General features: G+C 45.9%; 1 long non-coding RNA gene across 7 annotated transcripts; it reads right to left on the bottom strand.

Annotated features, from left to right (window-relative positions):
- Window positions 1–4,707: 4,707 nt before the first annotated feature.
- Window positions 4,708–19,958, bottom strand: LOC147356024 (uncharacterized). Of its 7 annotated transcripts, none has more exons than XR_015142969.1 (4): window positions 9,950–10,099; window positions 8,580–8,811; window positions 6,422–6,536; window positions 4,708–5,499 (listed from the first exon to the last, which is right to left on the bottom strand). It is a non-coding gene; the product is annotated as an uncharacterized LOC147356024 (long non-coding RNA). The 7 variants fall into 7 exon arrangements; XR_015142965.1 differs by lacking the exons at window positions 4,708–5,499; window positions 6,422–6,536; window positions 9,950–10,099 and adding exons at window positions 7,729–8,002; window positions 8,104–8,188; window positions 19,841–19,958; XR_015142964.1 differs by lacking the exons at window positions 4,708–5,499; window positions 6,422–6,536 and adding exons at window positions 7,729–8,002; window positions 8,104–8,188 and having other exon boundaries at window positions 9,950–10,089.
- Window positions 19,959–20,025: the final 67 nt, after the last annotated feature.

Consider the following 20,025-nt stretch of genomic DNA (forward strand, 5'->3'; position numbering starts at 1 on the left):
GAGGCCGAGGTTTCTACGCAGACAGCGATCATGAGAAACGTCGGACCTGGCACAGAATCGGCACAAGCGGCAGAATGTATGGTTTTTAGAACAGAATGGTTATTTGATCTCTGTGCAAACCTCAGCATATTTCTCTCTCTCTCTCTCTCTCTTTTTTTATCCTCTAGAAAGCTATAATTTGACTTTAAGAGCAGTAGTTAGGAGCAAAATGCTAATCAAGTCAGAAACTGGTGCATTACAGCCTCTCACGAGTGAAGCATTGTGTGGAGGGAAAACGGCTCCGTCTTGAAGACTCGAAGCACTCTGTCCATCCCAGGCCTCCTCTTGCTGGCCCGGGGGTCTCCCCAGGTGGCTCCCCTTCTTGGCCATGACCAGTCTGCCTCTTCTTCCAGAAATCTTTTTTTTCCGAGATTACCCTCAAAGGGCCTTACTCCTGCCATTTTTGAAGGCAGACACAAGTCTTTTCATTTTAAAGGTTTCAGTGGTCTGTGTTATTGAGAAACAGGGAACCAAAAGTAAACAAATGTTGGAAAAGTTACAAAACTTTAAGAACTTGCCCAAATTTATCTTAAACACGTGTCCCTAGGCTGCAGTGAAATGCAGCTGAGGCTGGGTGGCCTCTCACAGCGCCTTTCTCTGGCTGTCATGTAGAACGTCATCAGCACTAGCCTTGGGGGCTCCCCCTCCTGCTTCTGTCACCCTAGTCCCCCGGCTACAGCTCCGGGAGACTTCCTTTCCTGCCCCCACCCCAAGCCTCTCCTCTTTGCTATCAGGCTCTGATATCCTGATGATCTTATTGGAGCAGAATTTGGGCCCCCCTAGTAATTCACCCAAATGCCCACATGCATTTGAAGCGGGTCATTTATATCCCCAGAGAAGTTCTGTGTCTGTAACCTTCATGCAGGACCCGTCACTTTAGCTTATTCCCTAACAAGTATCACAGACGGAGGGAATTAGGAAGTGTCCTTAGTTTTCAGTAACAATCAGGCTCACGTGTGAAGTCACAGCTCCAAATCCAACTGGGGCAGTGTCAGTTGGAGAAGAGGCGCAAAGCAAATTCAGAGGATTACTAAAGGTCTGGAAAATAAGAGTATAATAAGAGAGGCAGCAGAGTTCCTCAACATGGGCATTGGTGACCGTGGGGGTGATTCATTGTAGGGGGCTGTGCATGTGCGTGTGCGTGCGCGCACCATCTGTGCGCTGCAACAGCACCCCGGGCCTCTACCCCCTGGATGCTGTTGCATTTGCCCTCCAGCTGTGACAACCAAAAAAAATCTGCAGACTTTGCCAAATGTCCCATCACCCGGTTGAGAATGACTAGATGAGAGGGGTTAAGATAGTCCCCTCGGGGGAAGAGACCAATTAGTCTCTCTGGGATTAACATGTGCATACAGGAGAGATAAACAAGGACCTGGTATATAGCACAAGGAACTATATTCAATACCCTGTGATAATCAATAATGGAGAAGAATCTGAAAAAGATTCGATATATGTGTATATATACAATTGTATATATTGAGTCACTGTGCTGCACACTTGAAGCCAACACAAGCTGTAAATTAACTATATGCTGTGCTCAGTCACTCAGTCGTGCCCAACTCTTTGCGATCTCATGGACTGTAGCCCGCCAGGCTCCTCTGTCCATGGGATTTTCCAGGCAAGACTACTGGAGTAGGTTGCCATGCCCTCCTCCAGAGGATCTTCCCAACCCAGGTCTCCTGCATTGCAGGCCGATCCTTTACCATCTGAGTCACATACTTCCATTTAAAAAATGGATTTAGGGCCTTCCCTGGAGGTCCAGTGGTTAAGACATCGCCTTCCAATTAAGGGGCTGCGGGTCTGATCCCTGGTGGGGGAGCTGAGATCCCCTATGCCTTGTGGCCAAAAAAAAACAAAACATTAAACAGAAGCGATATTGTAACAAATTCAATAAAGACTTTAAAAATAGCTCACATCAAAATATATACAAAAAAAATTTTTTTTAATCATTAAAAAGAGATATTTAGCCCAAAGCAGAGCATTTAATTGTAGGGTCCAAATACATGAAGGACCCTCACACTGATGACTGTCAATAGCTTTCCCTTTCCACTGAGGACAGTGGAATTTCAACCCGAAGGATTTGGATAAAATGTGGTTGATTAATTTCTTGTGAGGTGGGTTATGTACCTCCATGGGTTACTAACGAGGAATAGAGTTCCGCCCCGTCTGTGAGAGGAGGCAAGCCCCGTGTTTCTACAGTAACTCTGTCGTGGTCGTGCATGAGCAGAGAAGCTGGGACAGAGAACTTTCAGCTCCCCTCCGCTGTCGTCCTGACACCCAGCTCAAGTCAGGCGCCAATCAGGGCTCGTGTGCACCCACCAGTACCACCCCGTCGATCAAACGGGACTTTGCCAGGCAGACACTGTGAAGACTGTTCTGTGTTATTTTGATATCACTTAGAAACAACACAGGAATCCAAAAAATTGCCCTTCAGTGTTCTCTTTTGAAGATCTGTCTTCAAGGACTTGGGAGAGGTTTATCAGTTTGAAGTTCCACTGGGTATTATCTTACTCTGAATTATTTATTCACTCTAAGTGGTAAGAAGAACTATTGTTGGTGCTTTTTAAGAACCACAGGATGAGGACAAGGAGTCTGTGTAAAAGGACTCTGACTTCTTAGAAAAGAAGCTGTTAGAAAGAGGAAGGGATGGCGTGATGCCTTTTAAAACTTATTTATATTCCCACCTCATTCCAGAAAGATTTAAGGCTGAATTCTTGATAATGACCTAATTTTTAAGCTCTCAAATCTGCAGTAATACAGATCGTCACACAGCAATGTGTGACAAAGAATTCTTCCAGCCTGTGATCAGACCGGGGCTTCAAATTCTGGCAGTACGGTAGAGAACAATGGTGCCTTGTCTGTTCTGCTATATGATAGTAGCTCATTCATTTAATTATATGAACTAGTCAGATATTTTACTTGGCTTTTAATTATCTTATTTAATTATTTAACTGTTTATTGTGTAATTTTCCATTCAGGAGACTCAGGAATAATTTCAAATGTATTGGTTAGGATTTTTTTCTATTGCACATTACAGAAAACCCACTACGAGCCGGTATAAGGAGAAGAACAAGACAGGGATGGGAAAGAGGATTTGCCAGGTTTCTTGGCTAAGAAGCCCCAGTGTACGGCAGACACCAAATGTGGCTGGATCCTGGGCTAAAGAAATAAATTCTTTTATTGTCATGCTCCACGTGCCAAGATGGCAGGACAATGAAAGGAACCTGCTTTCCCAGCACCCGGGATGAGTCAGGCACCAGTCCTGATCCAGGGCCTGCTGTCCAGGGACGACGGGGCTCTGAGAGGCTCCACGGGTCACGAGTCACCCCTGGAGACCGGAGCCGCCCCGGTCCCCAGCCACACAGAGAGGAAGACTAGATTCAAAAACAAACAAACAGAACTGACTGCAGGTGCCTCGAAGGGCGTCAGGCCGCAGGAACACGCGTCCTCCACACCCGGGGCGTGCATTTGAGTGTTTCAGCGAAACTTGGGGTTGAGGCAGGTTGCGCTGGGGTGTGCACTCTGGTTCCTACACACCTGGTGTGCAGCTCCTCGGATTCAAGCTTTGTTCAGCCGTCAGCATGGAGTCACAGTGACCACCGATGTCAACCACCAGGCTAGTTGTTCTGAAAAGTCCAGTCACGCCTGTGAGGGCCTCTGTGTGCTGAACTAAGAGTATCCCTTCACAGGAGGACTTTGGTTTTTGTTTTGTTTTCATTTTGATTTTTAAATTTTTATTTATTCTTAAAATTTTTATTTTATATTGGATCATATGACATTACAGTGTAAGACAAATATCATATGATATTGCTGATACGTGTGGAATCTAAAAAAAGTGATGCAGAAAAACTGATCTACAAAACAGACTCACAGACTTAAAGAACGAGCTTCAGGACTTGGTTTTGTAACATCACGGAAACCTTCACCGGCACAGAGGAGCTGATGGAGACGTGAGGTCTCGGGGCAGCCCCAGCCCCGCCCCGGGCAGACGCCCGAGTCGGACACCGAGGGCTCACGGCTGGAGGACCCGTGCCCCCGTTGCTGAGTGGTCCAGATGCGGCCTGAGGCCCTGTCTGAGCTCACAAATGTCCTGAGACCATCACCTACCAGGGACCCGGCCGGGGCTGAGATGCCTCCTTCTTGGCACAGACGGGGCCCCTTCTGTTCTCGCTGCTCTGACTGAACTGTGCTGGGCGCTCACCATGGGCACTGAACCCTGGAGTCAGGACTGGCTCCGTCCCGTGTGTCTCCAACCCTGTGCCCTTCCTGGGCCGGGCCGCTGGGCCTGGGGACAATACCAGGACACACTGTCGCTGTGCTATGGGGTCACACAGCTTCCGTTCAGAGCTGTCGCAGCAGAGATGCCCAGGCCCACCCTGCCGCCCCTCATTCCAGAGCAGGGCAGGTTTGACCCCCTGGGTCCCCGGACACTATCTCTCCCAGCCCCCTGCTGGCAGGGGCGGCCACGTGGCAATGTTCCAGCCCATGAAATGTGAGTAGAAGTGATGTGTATAGTTTCACCATATGTGAGCGTGGGTTAGATACTCTTCACTAATAATATACATATATTTTTAAACATCTATACTTATTATTTATTATATTTATATAGATAAGCATGTATTATCATTATTTCCTTTACCCTGAGGAAGACAAAACTTAAGAGAGTGATTTTATTTTTTTTTAAAGCCCTTTTTATTTTGTATTGGGTCATAGCTGATTAACAATGTTGCAATAGCTTCAGCTGAACAGTGAAGGCATTCAGCTGTACGTATACAAGTACCCATTCTCCCCCAGACTCCCCTCCCATCCAGGCTGCCACATAACACTGAGTTCCCTGTGCTGTACACTAGGTCCTTATTGGTTATCCACTTTAAATATGGCAGTGTGTACATGCTCATCCCAAACTCCCTAACTATCCCTTCCCCCCAGCAAGCTTAAGTTCATCCTTAAGAGAGTGGTTTCAGAACCATTTTTAAATATATTAGCATATGCTCTCACTCTCTAACCACTGAAATCACATTTTTGCTCAACAAGGCACCACGGCATCTCGGGAAAAGCCCCAACTACTCGCCTTGCCTGCCCCCAGCTGCTGATATGGTCTGACCGGAGGGCTGTCCCCTCAGCCCCCCCGGACCCCAGGTAGGAGTCAGGTCCTCTGGAGGCTGAGAACACTGTCCTGGGAGACGCCACAGGGAAACTTCATACCCACGTGCCGAGTGTGGGATGCGTCAGAGATTTCCAGCTACTGGACGAGCTCCCACAGAGAGGGAGCGGATGGTCACCTACCGGGGATGCTGGCGAAGGGCCTTTCTCCTTCCTTCCCTCTCCACTTAGACTTCAACTTTCACCTTAATTTGAGAAGTGACCCCAGGGCACAAGGCGCTGGCCACCAGGAGGCTGCCTTCAAACGGCTTCGCTGTTTGGTTTGAAATGTTTGGTCTTTTGAATTTGTGTTCATTCCTATTGAGACAAACAGAAAAAAAAAAAAAAAAATTCTAAGGACAAAACCAAAACCCAGAACCTCAGCATCTTCACCAGGCCGGCTCCATCCCCCTCCCCTATCGAGTCTTCTGCTATCTGCTCTGAAGAGCCTAGAGGGAGAAGACCAGGGAGCTCAGGACACTCCTGAGATCAGTGATACTTGATTTCCGAGTTTTCTCTCTCCTTTTGTTTTGGTATTATTGCCCCCTTTCCAGGGACTTTTAAAAAATCATCTTCAAGCTTTAAATGCCTCACTGATACCCGCCCTTGGGAAACAAGCTCATAATCCCAGCCATCTGAAAATCAGTGATTGATGAGGTTTCAAGGGTGTTAACTCTGGGCAAGAAGGTTTAACTAAAAGGTGCAGCTCTTTAATTACATGATTTATGCAAAAAAAAAAGTCAGAGAGTGGGTGGGGCTTGTGAGCCTGTTTTTGCCTGTAGAAGAGAGTCTTCTTGGCAGTTCTTGAATTTTTTTTTAAGACCAGTTTGTTTAAGTCAAGAGTCAAGAAAGGGTCACACTTTACATTTAACTTATTCGCCTCTTCTAGAGCATGGCTTCCTCCTCTGTTTCTGTCGATCTCACTTTCTTTCCCCCGAAATGTATTTGTCATTTTTTCCCTGTAAGTTTTTCCACAGTCTGAATTTTGGTAATTGTACACCACCGGCTGGGGCTGTTTAAAAGCCTCCTCCTCTGTCTCTTATATCTTCTGGAAATGATACATCCAGAGGCTCAGTCCTTTAGGCTCCTTTATCCGGCACGGACACCGTGTCAGTCAGTGGTCTCCTGTACTTCCGCTGGGAAGCACGGGACAGACGACTCTGCGACCCTGGGATTGTTCAGAGGCTTCAGGCCCTGCCAGGCTGACTCATGTGTGAGGAAGTGCTGTCCGTGTCTTCACCTGATGCCTTTTGCAGCGATTGATGATCTTCGCTCACACCCACGACTTCACTGGAGGCTGCAGCCCTGTGATGCTCTGAGGCTGCAGGGCCCCTTCACTCTCAGCTGGGCTGTCTCTGCAAAGAGAAACCAGCCCTTCAACGAGTGGTTCCCCTCAGGGACAGTTTGTACAGGAAATACAAAGAGTGTTCAATTCTTTCTTTTTATTTATCATTGACAGAATGATGAGTTGGTTCCTAAAAGGAAAGTATGCCTATTTCTCTCTGCTCACAATACTTCTGAGGCCAGATGTATGGGATTTTCTGTCTTATTATGCAATTCTGACCGTAACCGCCCAGAGTTAGTGCAGACTGGTTAGGGGCTCAGTCCCAGAAGACGGTGCCCAATCTGAGATGCTAGCTGCAAATCCCAGCTGCCTGTACATCTGAGGAGCCAGCTATAAATCGGGGACCCTACAACCCTTTCCTCAGCTTGATCATTTGCTCTCAGAACTCGGGACCACTTACTATCACCCCTTTATTATGAGGGGCTTCCCAGGCAGTGCAGTGCTAAAGACTTCACCTAACAATGCAGGAGACTCAGGTTTGATCCCTGGATCAGGACAATCCCCTGGAGAAGGAAATGGCAACCCACTGCAATATTCTTGCCTGGAGAATCCTGTGGACAGAGGAGCTTGGAGAGCTACAGTGAATAGGGTCACAGTTGGACACGACTGAGCGCGCGAGTTGTTTGTCATAAAGGACACAACTTGGGAAAAGCCGACAGGAAGAAGGCGCCCAGGCCAGGCGTGGGGGCGGGGCGGGGCATCCATGCCACCGCACAGAGAGCTCAGACACCCTCAGAAACCTGCTGTGGGGGGCTTTACGGAGGCTTCCTTCCTTGGGCACAACTGATTAAATCACCGCCTGTTGGTGATGAAGTCCAGCTCCAGCCCCTCGCCCCTCCCCTTAAGTCAGTGGCTGGGGCTGAGAGCTCTGACCCTCTCATTCCATCCAAGGCTGGTTTCCCTGACAACCAGCCCATTCAGTCCCACCCTTAGGGTCTTTTCTAAGTCATTGCATTGACATAAACTCAGATGTGGCTGAAAGAGGCTAGTTATAAACAAGCAGAGATACCTTGTTTTACCCTAACACTCCAGAAATTCCAAGTGTTTTAGGAGCTCTGTGCCCAGATGCCGGGGCAGGGACCAAATACCCATTTCTAACTATGTCATAGCATCCTCCGTGGTTGACCCACGAGTCTTTCTTCTTTTCTTTTTTGTCATCATGAGACCTATCTACATAAAAGATAAACACAAGAGAGGCTAAGTAAGATTAGTTATCATACTCAGTTTTCATTTTTTTACATCATAAAAGGGGATCGAGTCTACATCCTAGGCAGGACACATTTCAGCTACTACTGCATCTTAGCCATCTCTGGGTGCTCTAACAAAATCCACAGACTGTTGTTCTGCAAACAGAAATTCAGATCTCATGGTTCTGGAGGCCGGCAAGCCTAAGACCGTCACAGGGCTGCAATCCGGTGTCTGGGGAGGTCGCGTTCCTGGATCACAGATGGTGCCTCCTCACCGTGTCCTCACAGGCTGGAAGGGGTGAGGCAGCTCTGTGGGCTCTCTTCGACGAGGGCTCTAATCCCACCCACGAGGGCCCCCCTCATGACCCCAGCGCCTCCCCAGAGTCTTACCTCCTAGTATTGTCATGTTGAGTGTTAAGACTTCAACAGATGAATTTGGGGAGGACACAAACATTCAGATGCCAGCATATGGTAACTTTTTAAAAGTAATAGAAAGATAAACTAAATACTGATTTTTCACTAACAAGACGAAAACTGTAATTAAAGAGATTATAGACATACAAACTGATACTTGCCTATTTATAAAAAGCAAGTGAGCTAAGATGCATCGGCCATATTCATACTAAAATTTTATTTGACTTAGGAAATGTATTAGTAGCATCTTCACAGTTCTCAAAATTCAATCCTAATCCACAAATATCTGTAATGCTTTTTTGGGGAATAATCCCATAAATCCACATTGATCTAAATCTAGTGCCTTCCAGAGAAACAGGTTGCCCAGACTTGTGCCATCTTTTGTAAGACCCACTCTCGCAAAAAGCACAGACACTGGAGAAGGGAAAGGCAACCTACTCCAGTATTCCTACCTGGGAAATTCCATGGACAGAGGATCCTGGCAGGCTGCAGGCCACCGGGTCGCAAAGAGTCGGACACGACTGAGGGACTGAACAACAGCAACTCTCAGCACAGGGACAAGAGCGTGAAGGCGGAGAATATCAGGGGCCAGGAGCCCCACTTGGTGGTTTTCTTCCCCAGAGAGGATCTGCAAATGGCTCCTGTGAGCAGCTCTCTCTACTGAGGCCCAACGACCACCTGCAACTGGAAAACAGATTCCTATGCTTTAGGCAGTACCTTGGTAGATGATTAAACCCTTGCAAATCATTCAAATGTTTTTGGACTGCAAAGGTACTGGTGACATGAAGGGAAAACTCCAGGGTCTTTGCCCTCAAGGAATCTGAGCAGAACAGGTGAGGCAGACGGGACACAGGCGGGCAATCTTAGCAAAGGGCTCTGATAAAGCCTGTGTCATTTTCTCCTCCGATGTAACTATTACCTAGCAGTCCTGAGTGGAAACGTGTGACATGTGTTGGCTCTGATGGCATCTCCCCCACGCCCTGTCCTCTGGTCCTGGCTTAAGCCAAGTCTCCAGGGCCCACACACGGCCTCAGTCTGGGCTCTCCACACGTGTCTGGGCTGTCCTGTCTCGAACACTTCTGACCCCGGGTTCGAGCCCAGCCGTGGTCTGCCTGCATCGCCATATAAACTGAAGTGAAAGCGAAAGTGAAGTCGCTCAGTCGTGTCCGACTCTTTGCGACCCCGTGGACTGTAGCCCACCAGGCTCCTCCGTCCATGGGATTCTCCAGGCAAGAGTACTGGAGTGGGTTGTCATTTCCTTCGCCATATAAGGGCCTTCCCTTCTCCACCTCAGAATTCAGGGCGGGGGTCGCCACTGACCAATTAATACTGCAAAGATGTAGACGTTTACATAAGTGGCCACTGAAAACCAGCACTGGTTTCTAAGTTTTTTTCCCACTTTTTTTTTAAACTCCTGACCCGGGACTGAAATGAAATTACCCCTTGGTAGAAAATTGAAGGCTGCCACCCACATTCCCCATTTCCAGGAGCCTCTGCAGAACTCCTGCTGTTTTTCACAACATTGACTTCAAGGATACAAATTCAAACATGAGCAAAAACCTCAGACTTGAAGTTTTTTGCAAAATTTCATGCAAATATATCTTTGTGCTTCACATAATAATACCATTTTATAATGCTTTAGTAATTATATTTTATAATGCTTTCAGCTTTTGGAATTACCTTTCAATGAACTGTATCAGATTTTGTGATGTGTGTCCCCCCGCCACCAGTATTAATGTAGTCATTTCTAATTTCATGGTTTCTAAGAAGAAAATCTGATATTATTACTTCTTCATGGATTTTTCTGTTTAAGCAATGTTACCTTTCGACTAAGTATATCTCTTTTAAGCAAGTATGACTCCACAGTTATTTTCCTTAAGCCCAGTGATACTGACTGATTCACCCACCTGCCAAAAAGAATTAATCAACATATTAACTTATGCTACAATAAAGAGAAAATCTCCAATTCTTCAAAATACTTTTATATAATCTTTCAGACTATTTATAATCTATTTTAACACAGTCATTTTAATTCCCACAGTATATTATTATACTGTCAAATTTAAACTTAAGATTTTTTTTTTTTTGGCAAAACACATTCACTGTTGCTTGTATTTATCACTGTGAAGGGACTACCCCAAAGGCTAGCTGGTCATGGAGTGAGGGAAGGATTCACCCCAAAGGCTAGCTGGTCATGGAGTGAGGGAAGGATTCACCCCAAATGCTAACTGGTCATGGAGTGAGGGAAGGATTCACCCCAAATGCTAGCTGGTCATGGAGTGAGGGAAGGATTCACCCCAAAGGCTAGCTGGTCATGGAGTGAGGGAAGGATTCACCCCAAAGGCTAGCTGGTCATAGAGTGAGGGAAGGATTCACCCCAAAGGCTAGCTGGTCATAGAGTGAGGGAAGGATTCACCCCAAAGGCTAGCTGGTCATGGAGTGAGGGAAGGATTCACCCCAAATGCTAACTGGTCATGGAGTGAGGGAAGGATTCACCCCAAATGCTAGCTGGTCATGGAGTGAGGGAAGGATTCACCCCAAAGGCTAGCTGGTCATGGAGTGAGGGAAGGATTCACCCCAAAGGCTAGCTGGTCATAGAGTGAGGGAAGGATTCACCCCAAAGGCTAGCTGGTCATAGAGTAAGGGAAGGATTCACCCCAAAGGCTAGCTGGTCATGGAGTGAGGGAAGGATTCACCCCAAAGGCTAGCTGGTCATGGAGTGAGGGGAGGATGTGCTGAAGTGGATTAAAGTCTTAAACCCAATTTGTGAAAGCACACTGAATGCATTACCATCCACACTAAGATCTTAAAGCTCGAGGTTCTCGGAGCAGCAAACAATGAAAAGTCAAAAATGGAAAGGCGTTCAGCCGGAATGAATCACCACACAACATGAAAAAAGTAAGAACACCCACCAGGTTTCATTATTTGATGGATAAAAAGAAAAACCATCCTCTCCAGTAGAGGACAATGAGATGCGGGAAATGGTCTGGGAGAAAGGAGCAGTTTCCTCTGCAGTTACTGGTCTTAAACCCATGAATTTCTCTCCTTAATTCTAAGAAGTTACCTCGCAGTGACAAGCCATTTAAACAAATAACTTCCCTTTTTCTGACAACTAGAAACACTTGCTCACTGTAGAAGACACAGATGAGCAAAAAGATAAAAAGCAAAAAAGCTCAGCATCCAGGGAGAGCCGCTAGCTCACTTTAAAAACCCTTCTGGAGATTCACATACCGTACGACGCACCCATTTTAAGTGTATAATTTAGTATTTTAAGATATATGCACTCGGCTGTACATCACCATCGCCACAGTCTAATGTTAGAACATTCCATTACCCCAGAAAGAAACCACTAGCAGTCACTTCCCATTTCTTCCCACCACACATCCCCCGCTCCTCGGTCCTGGGCAACCACAGACCGGCTTCCTGTCTCTGAGCATTTGCTTAGTCCAGACCTCTCAGATAAGCGGAGTCATAATCTGGGGACTTCTCTGATTGACGTCTTTCACTTAGCTCAGTGTTTCCCAGGCTCTTCCAAATTGTAGCCCGTATCAGTACTTAGTTTTTTTATTGCTGAATAATATTCCACTGTAAGGATAGGCCACATTTTATTTGTCCATTTATAACGGACACTGGTCTCCGTGTTCTGTTGGAAATACTGCTCCTCTGAATATTTCGGTGCAAGTTTTTGTTTGAACACCTGTTGTGGAGTCTCTTGGTATCCAGGAGTGGGGATTCTGGGTTACACGGTAACTCTGTGCTTAACATTTTGAGGAACCGCCAGATTATTTTCCAGAATGGCGTGCACCACTTTACATTCCCACCGGCAATCTGTGAAGGTTCCAGTTTCTCTATAGTGAAAGTGAAGTCGCTCAGTCGTGTCCGACTCTTTGCGACCCCATGGACTGTAGCCTACCAGGCTCCTCCATCCATGGGATTTTCCAGGCAAGAGTACTGGAGTGGGTTGCCATTTCCTTCGCCAGGGGATCTTCCTGACCCAGGGATCGAACCCGGGTCTCCGCTTTACCGTCTGAGCCACCAGGGAAGCCCAATAAATACTGGAGTGGGTAGCCTTTCCCCTCTCCAGGGGAATCTTCCCAACCCAGGGATCGAACCCAGGTCTCCTGCATCGCAAGCAGATTCTTTACCACCTGAGCAACAAGAACACTTACTATTTTTTAAATACACTTTTGGCCGAATTGTGTGGCACGTGGGATCTTAGGTCCTCCACCAGGGGTCAAACCTGCGATCCCTGCATTGGGAGTGCGGAGCTTTAGCCACAGGCCCCAGGGTCACGTCGATTTAATTCTCAGACCACCCAGAGGACTTAGAAGGGCAGAGAAAAATTTTCTTTATCCGTGACAACAGCTCAGTATCAGTCTGATTCTTCTAACCATCTAGTGGCATCTTCATAAGTTCAAGTTTTAGGATGAAATTTTAGATTTGCAATACAGACCTAGTTTTAAGTAGACACCTCCTCATTTGGTGTCCCAGAAACTTCCCTGCCAAGAATTATGTAGTTCTGTGACTATACTTGTGCCAGGAGTTTGGGCAGAAGAAATAATATAGATCAATGAGACCATCAACTCTATGACGTGTTCAAGATTGGTAGGAAAATGGTTCTAAAATTATTAACAATAAAATATTTATCATGCTGTTGTGCATATTAAATTAATCTCTATAGAAGCTTTAATCTTTCTGCCCTTTTCTGTGGTTAGAATAAAGCAACTTGGGTGTCGACCATGGCTCCTTTCTTCCACCCTCCAAGTCTCATCAACCAAAAAGAGCTAGCAACTCTACTTTCTATGCATTTCTATTTTTTTTGGCCATGCCCTGCAGCATGCAGAATCTTAGTTCCCCAGCCAGGAATTGGCCCCTGTGTTGGGAGCTTGGAGTCTTAACCACTGGGCCACCAGGGCAGCCCCTCTATGCACCGTGATCCCATCCACGGTTCTGTGCCCCCGTGGCCACTGCCTGAGTTCAGGCCACCATCTTCTCCAGTCTGAATTACTGCCTTGCTTCCTCCCTCAGTTTCATCCCTCCCAATCTTCTCTCCACATTACAGCAGGAGTGGGAAATAAACTACTGCTGTATGGTTGTCAAGTGCCACGGAGACTTGGGGTCACTTGTTACTGCAGCATAACTTGGCCTAAGTAGATGACACATAACTTCTTTCAGCTCCTTGGATGTGCCATACTCTGACTTTGGGCCTCTCCCTTCCTTCCCCTGTTTGAGCTGACCCAACTTCTCCTGGCCTTCAGGTCTCAGTTTAGATGTCATTTTCTCTGCAAGGCCTTCTCTTTCTCCCAACTGGTTTGTGTGTCCATCTTACACACTCCTCGGACAGTCTGTACTTCCCCCATCACAGCACAGAATCATCCCCCTCGTCTACTGCGAGACAGACACTACAACTTCCTTGTTCACCATCAGATGCCCAGGCTGGCTATGTGGTAGATGCCATAAATCCGTGTGAGTGAATCAATCTTTAGAACTTGAAAACTTTGTCACACTACATCTCAGGGGAAGTCACTGAAGGCAGAAAGTAGTTCAGTCCAAGCTGTGGTCTGACTCATCACGATGACACAAGCAAAGAAAAATATCCATGGCTGCCAAATGCTTCCCTGTCTTCACCTTGATGTAAGTTCTACGGGTTTTCCAAGCCTCCCACATTAAGAGAGTGAGGAGTAGTTATAAACAATAGGAGTGAGACTGAAGCTCCTTGGCAGGAGAGAATGATAGGCACTCTTACTCTGGTACGTGTCTCGACAGTGCACAAGAATGCCATACGGGTCAGCTCAGAGTCTTGAAGCATTTCCGGTTCTCAGACAAGCTCTGGGCATGGCTGTGCAGGGTGTGCGCATTCCACAACTCCGGTCTAACCGAGTCACCCTGGATATTTTCCTGCCCCTCCCTGCCATAAAGCATAATGCGTAACAGCCCTGCGTGCGTCATGCCCTCTGATTCCCTCGTGAACTACCACAGGTAAGGCTTTCCACAGCCCCACAATGAAAAGACCACCCCAGAGCCATGCTGGTGCCGACTCAGAAAGAGGAGTCTCAGTTTAGGTTGATTAGATTGTGCTCTGGTGACACCAGAGATGAAATCTGAATCTGAGCTCTATCGAAGAGTGTGCGGTGGGGGAGAGCCACATGTGAGACCTGAGTGGTCCTGAGGTTGACTTTTTAACCCTGAGATGAAGAACTTCATGTTGAAATACTGCGCTTCCTCTACCATGCCGACTCACATGCAGAAATGGTTTAACTCACCAGGCTGCACATTAAGAATGAAGCATGTAAAGATTGACTTGTTTTTAGAAAAGAAAAAACAAGACTGACTACTTTTCCAAAAGTCATGGTAAGGACAGGCATGTCTATGGCAAGGGTCCAAGCTTCTGTGAGGAAACTGATGAGAGTTGGGCAGAGCTACGTAACACATATTAGCTTCAACTACTTCTGAGGTTTCCAAGGGACTACAGTGCTGAGAATGCTTGAAATGATGGTTAGAGCCAGGTCCCATGGTTGGAAGTGAAAGGGGCATGGTTTTAGACTCAACATAAAGATCAGGTAGTGCAAATGGTAAAGTACCTGCCTGCCAGTGCAAGAGATGCGGGTTCGATTCCTGGGTCGGGAAGATCCCCTGGAGGAGGGCATGACAACCCACTCCAGTGTTCTTACCTGGAGAATCCCATGGACTGAGGAGCCTGGTGGGCTGTAGTCCACGGGGTCGCAAAGAGTCAGACACAACTGAGAGACAAAACAACAGCTGAGAATTAAACATGATAATGTTTGTAAAGCACTTTGCATAAGGCTGGCTTTAGAGTCTAACCAAATGGCAAGTATAATCAAGCGGAGATTGCCAATGAAGAACTGGACTTTCTTGTGAGGGAAGGAGTTCACTGCCTCTGAAAGTCCTTTAGAGTCAACTGGCCGTGTGCTGTGGAAGAGTTCCTCCTGCCTGGGCATGGGGAGTGGCAGGGGCCAAGACTGGCCTCTGGCGAATGCATCCAGATCTAAGGCTCTAGGACACAGCAATGCTGCAATTGCTTTGCACATACTGATTCTAAAGTAAAATGGCTCCCAAATACACAAAACTAAAACTGCTGGAACTATAGGGAGAAATGGACAAATTCATCATTGACGAGTGACTGATCTACTTTATTATGTGTTAGTGGATGAGAGGCATACTGATAAGGTAAATCTCAACATGAGGTTAGTAAAAATCTAGAACATCTGAACTACCAAGCTTGATTTGCTTGATATACATCAGTGCACCTATCTACCTATTGGTGAGATCAGGACTCTTCTTTGGCTTAGAATAGTTCTAGAAACTGACCATGGACTACCTAATAGAGCACGTCTCAAGGTTCCTTGACTCCATCCATAGTGTAACAAATATATGCATAAAACACATAACTACCTTTTCAATTAAAAAGTCTTTAAATAACTGACAGTTTAAAGAAGAAATAATATTGCATACTAACAAATACCAGAACTGAGTAAAAACACTGTGTATCAAAACTTGTGGGATGCAGAAAAAGTAGTAATTTGAGGAAAACTTATAACCTTAGATGCTTATATTAGAAAAACAGAAAGATTAAAGATGAATATACTAAACTCATTTAACTGAAAAACAGAATAATCTGAAGACAGTAGTAAGAGAGAGAAATTACATATATCAATGAAACAGAAAACAAATTTGCAACATGTATTAACAAGGTCAAAAGTTGATTCTTGAAAAGCATATAATGAAACAAACTTTCTAGTGAGATCTAGTAGGAAAAAAAATGAAAGATATAGTATCAATAAAAAAGAGACATAATATTATATATAAAACATTTTAAAAAGATAAAATGAAAAACTTTTTAAAAGTAAAAATTAAACAGTTGAAAAGAACATTAAAAAAAAAAATATTTTTCTGGAGTTGAGCTGTAGGAGTTGCTTGTACATTTTTGAGATTAGTTGTTTGTCAGTTGCTTCATTTGCTATTATTTTCTCCCATTCTGAAGGCTGCCTTTTCACCTTGCTAATAGTTACCCAATCAAAAAATGGGCCAAAGAACTAAATAGACATTTCTCCAAAGAAGACATACAGATGGCTAACAAACACATGAAAAGATGCTCAACACCACTCATTATCAGAGAAATGCAAATCAAAACCACTATGAGGTACCATTTCACGCCAGTCAGAATGGCTGCGATCCAAAAGTCTACAAGCAATAAATGCTGGAGAGGGTGTGGAGAAAAGGGAACTCTCTTACACTGTTGGTGCGAATACAAACTAGTACAGCCACTATGGAGAACAGTGTGGAGATTCCTTAAAAAACTGGAAATAGAACTGCCTTATGATCCAGCAATCCCACTGCTGGGCATACACACTGAGGAAACCAGAAGGGAAAGAGACACGTGTACCCCAATGTTCATCGCAGCACTGTTTATAATAGCCAGGACATGGAAGCAACCTAGATGCCCATCAGCAGATGAATGGATAAGAAAGCTGTGGTACATATACACAATGGAGTATTACTCAGCCATTAAAAAGAATACATTTGAATCCGTTCTAATGAGATGGATGAAACTGGAACCTATTATAAGAGTCAAGTAAGCCAGAAAGAAAAACACCAATACAGTATACTAACGCATATATATGGAATTTAGAAAGATGGTAACAATAACCCTGTGTACGAGACAGCAAAAGAGACACTGATGTATAGAACAGTCTTATGGACTCTATGGGAGAGGGAGAGGGTGGGGAGATTTGGGAGAATGGCATTGAAACATGTATAATATCATGTATGAAACAAGTCGCCAGTCCAGGTTCGATGCACGATACTGGATGCCTGGGGCTGGTGCACTGGGACGACCCAGAGGGAGGGTATGGGGAGGGAGGAGGGAGGAGGGTTCAGGATGGGGAACACAGGTATACCTGTGGCGGATTCATTTCGATATTTGGCAAAACTAATACAATATTGTAAAGTTTAAAAATAAAATAAAATTTAAAAAAATATATAACAGAAAAACTGACTCAAGAATTCCTAAGAAATGTTGAAAACATCTGTGACTATTAAAAACAATAAACTAAAGGTAAAAATCTTTTACTCATACAAAGAAACTCCACACCAGACAGTTTTATAGGGAGTTTTGCCAAACTTTGCGGAGACAGGTTATCTCAGAACTGTATACATTATTCCAGAGAAAAAAGAAGGGAAAAAAGGAAATATTCCCCAACTTATTCTTTGGTGCCTGTAAAACCAGGGATAGTGTAAGAAAGAAAAATTATAAATCAATCTCACTCATAAACATAAACATCCTAAATAAGATATCAGCTAAAAGATACTATGTGTATTATGGCCAAATTAGGTTTATTACAAAAACCCAAAGGTATTTAACATTGGAAAAACCTATATTCTTAATACTGACAGATAAGGGGGGGCAGTGTTTTTGCTGACTTCAACAGATTAAGAGAGAAAACAAAGCATGTGATAAAATCTAATACTCACTCATGAGTACATTTTTAGCAAATTCAGAATGAAAGAGAACTTTCTTAACTTGGTAAAGGGTATTTGAAAAAGCCTGAAAAATACATGATTCCTAACAGGGCAACATGTAAACTAAGGTATTTTTAAATCAGGAACTGGACAAGAATGTCTGCTATCATCACAAACATTCAACTCTGTACTGGAGACTGTAGCCACCGTGATAAGGTAAGAGAAAGAAAAGCAGATGAAATACAAAGCCGTCGTCACTTAACATGGGACCCTCTACCTCCTGCACAGCACAGGGAGCTCTGCTCAGTGTCACGGGCAGCCTGGACGGGGCGGGGCTTGAGGAGAATGGGTATATGCACACACACACGGCTGCGTCCCTGCGCCTCTGCCTGAAACCGTCAGTGTTGACGTTGTATTGGGCTATACTCCAATACAAAATAAAAGCTTAAAAAACGTGACCCTCTAAACAGAAAACTCTGTTTAACTTATATGCAGAGTACATCATGTGAAATGCAGGGATGAATCACAAGCTGGAATCAAGATTGCCAGAAGAAACACCAACAACCTCAGATACACAGGTAATACCACTTTAATGGTAGAAAGTGAAGAGGAACTAAAGAGCCTCTTGATGAAGGTGAAAGAGGAGAGTGAAAAAGCTGGCTTAAAACTCAACATTCAGAAAAATAAGATCATGGCATCCGGTCCCATCACTTCATGGCAAATAGACGGGGAAAATGCGGAAAACAGTGTCAGACTGCATTTCCTTGGGCTCCAAAATCAATGTGGATGGTGGCTGCAGTCACAAAATTTAAAGACACTTGCTTCTTGGAAGAATAGCTATGACAAACCTAGACAGTATAGTAAAAAGCAGAGACATCAGTTTGCCAACCAAGATCCATCTAGTCAAAGCTATGGTTTTTCCAGTAGTCATGTATGGATGTGAGAATTGGACCATAAGGAAAGCTGAGCACCAAAGAATTGATGCTTTTGAACCGTGGTGTTGGAGAAGACTCTTGAGAGCCCCTTGGACAGTAAGGAGATCAAACCATCTCAGTCCTAAAGGAAATCAACCATGAATGTTCACTGGAAGGACTAATGCTGATGCTGAAGCTGATGCGAAGGGCCAACTCTTTGGGAAAGACCCTGATGCTGGGAAAGACTGAGGGCAGGAGAAGGGGGTGACAGAGGATAAGGTGGTTGGATGGCATCACCAACTCCATGGACATGAGTTTGAGCAAACTCTGGGAGATAGTGAAGGGCAGGAAAGCCTAGCATGCTATACAGTCCATGGGGTCACAAAGAGTCAGACTTAGCTACTGAACAACATGACCATGGGAACACATTACCAATGCTTCCCTTAGGACTATGGAAGAGACCCATGGGAGTGAGGGGCCCTTACACGCAAATTTCATTAGCTTCATGGTCAGTCTGCCTCCAGTAACAAAATAGTGAAGACAAGCGAAGTGTCCACAGAAAAATGCATAAACAGGACATAAACTACTTCACAGGGTCAACATTACAGCAGCGAAAATAAATGATCTGCTTCCTTACACTTAACAACTTGCAAGAATCAGAGAAACGTTCCATGATAAAAGCAAATCCCACAAGGCTACGTGTTATCTTTATTAAGCTCAAAAAGAGAAAAATGAAAACAGAGCGTTTGGGAACGCCTCCAACCATGATAAACCGACTAAGAATGGCGGAGACCAAGTTCAGGGCAGTGGTGGTCGAGCGAAGAAGCAGGGGTAGGATTCGGGAGGTACAGGCTTAAGTACTTAGTACGGATAACCTCACGGAGTAACGGACTTCTGTTTCGTTGGTGTGCTTTCAGACTTAGTGTGATTTCACTGCATCGGGTATCAGCTCGCAAGAGCTCAAATCCTGGAGTTCTGCGCCCTCCTCCCTGACCCCTACCTTTGCCCTTAATTTAATGCCAGCGTCTCGGGGACCAGCTGCAGAGAAGTGCGACCCCCGGGGACCAACCCAGCACCGGACAGCGCGCCTGTCCTCGGCGTCGGGGGCGGAGGCGTGTGTGGAAAGGCCCAGCGTATCCACACGCAGACTAAAGCTGCTCCGTTAATTCCCGTTATTCGCCGGCTGGAATCAGATCGAAGCTCTGGGCCCGCCGGGCGCCGCCCTCCCCGGCACCCTCCCACCCCGCCTCCCAGAGTGCGGGCTCCCCGTCCCCGCCCCACTCCTGGCGCCCGGACTCTTTCCCTCCCGCTCCGCCCACCTGATGACGCTAATTCTTCCACGATGCCCGTGCCTGCCCTTCTCCTCGGAACCTGCCCGTTCCAGAGAGGCTCAGGGACTTACCGCCGGCCGGCAAACTGCCGGCCCCGCCCCTCCCCTGCCGCTCCCAGCCGGGCCCCGCCCCTCCCAGCCGGGCCCCGCCCCCCCGCGTTGGCCCCGCCCCCC

The sequence above is a fragment of the Bos grunniens genome, chromosome 16, assembly GCF_055505025.1.
Source record: "Bos grunniens cultivar Pamir isolate PY7600 chromosome 16, Bosgru_T2T1.0, whole genome shotgun sequence".
NCBI classification, from domain to species: domain Eukaryota; kingdom Metazoa; phylum Chordata; class Mammalia; order Artiodactyla; family Bovidae; genus Bos; species Bos grunniens.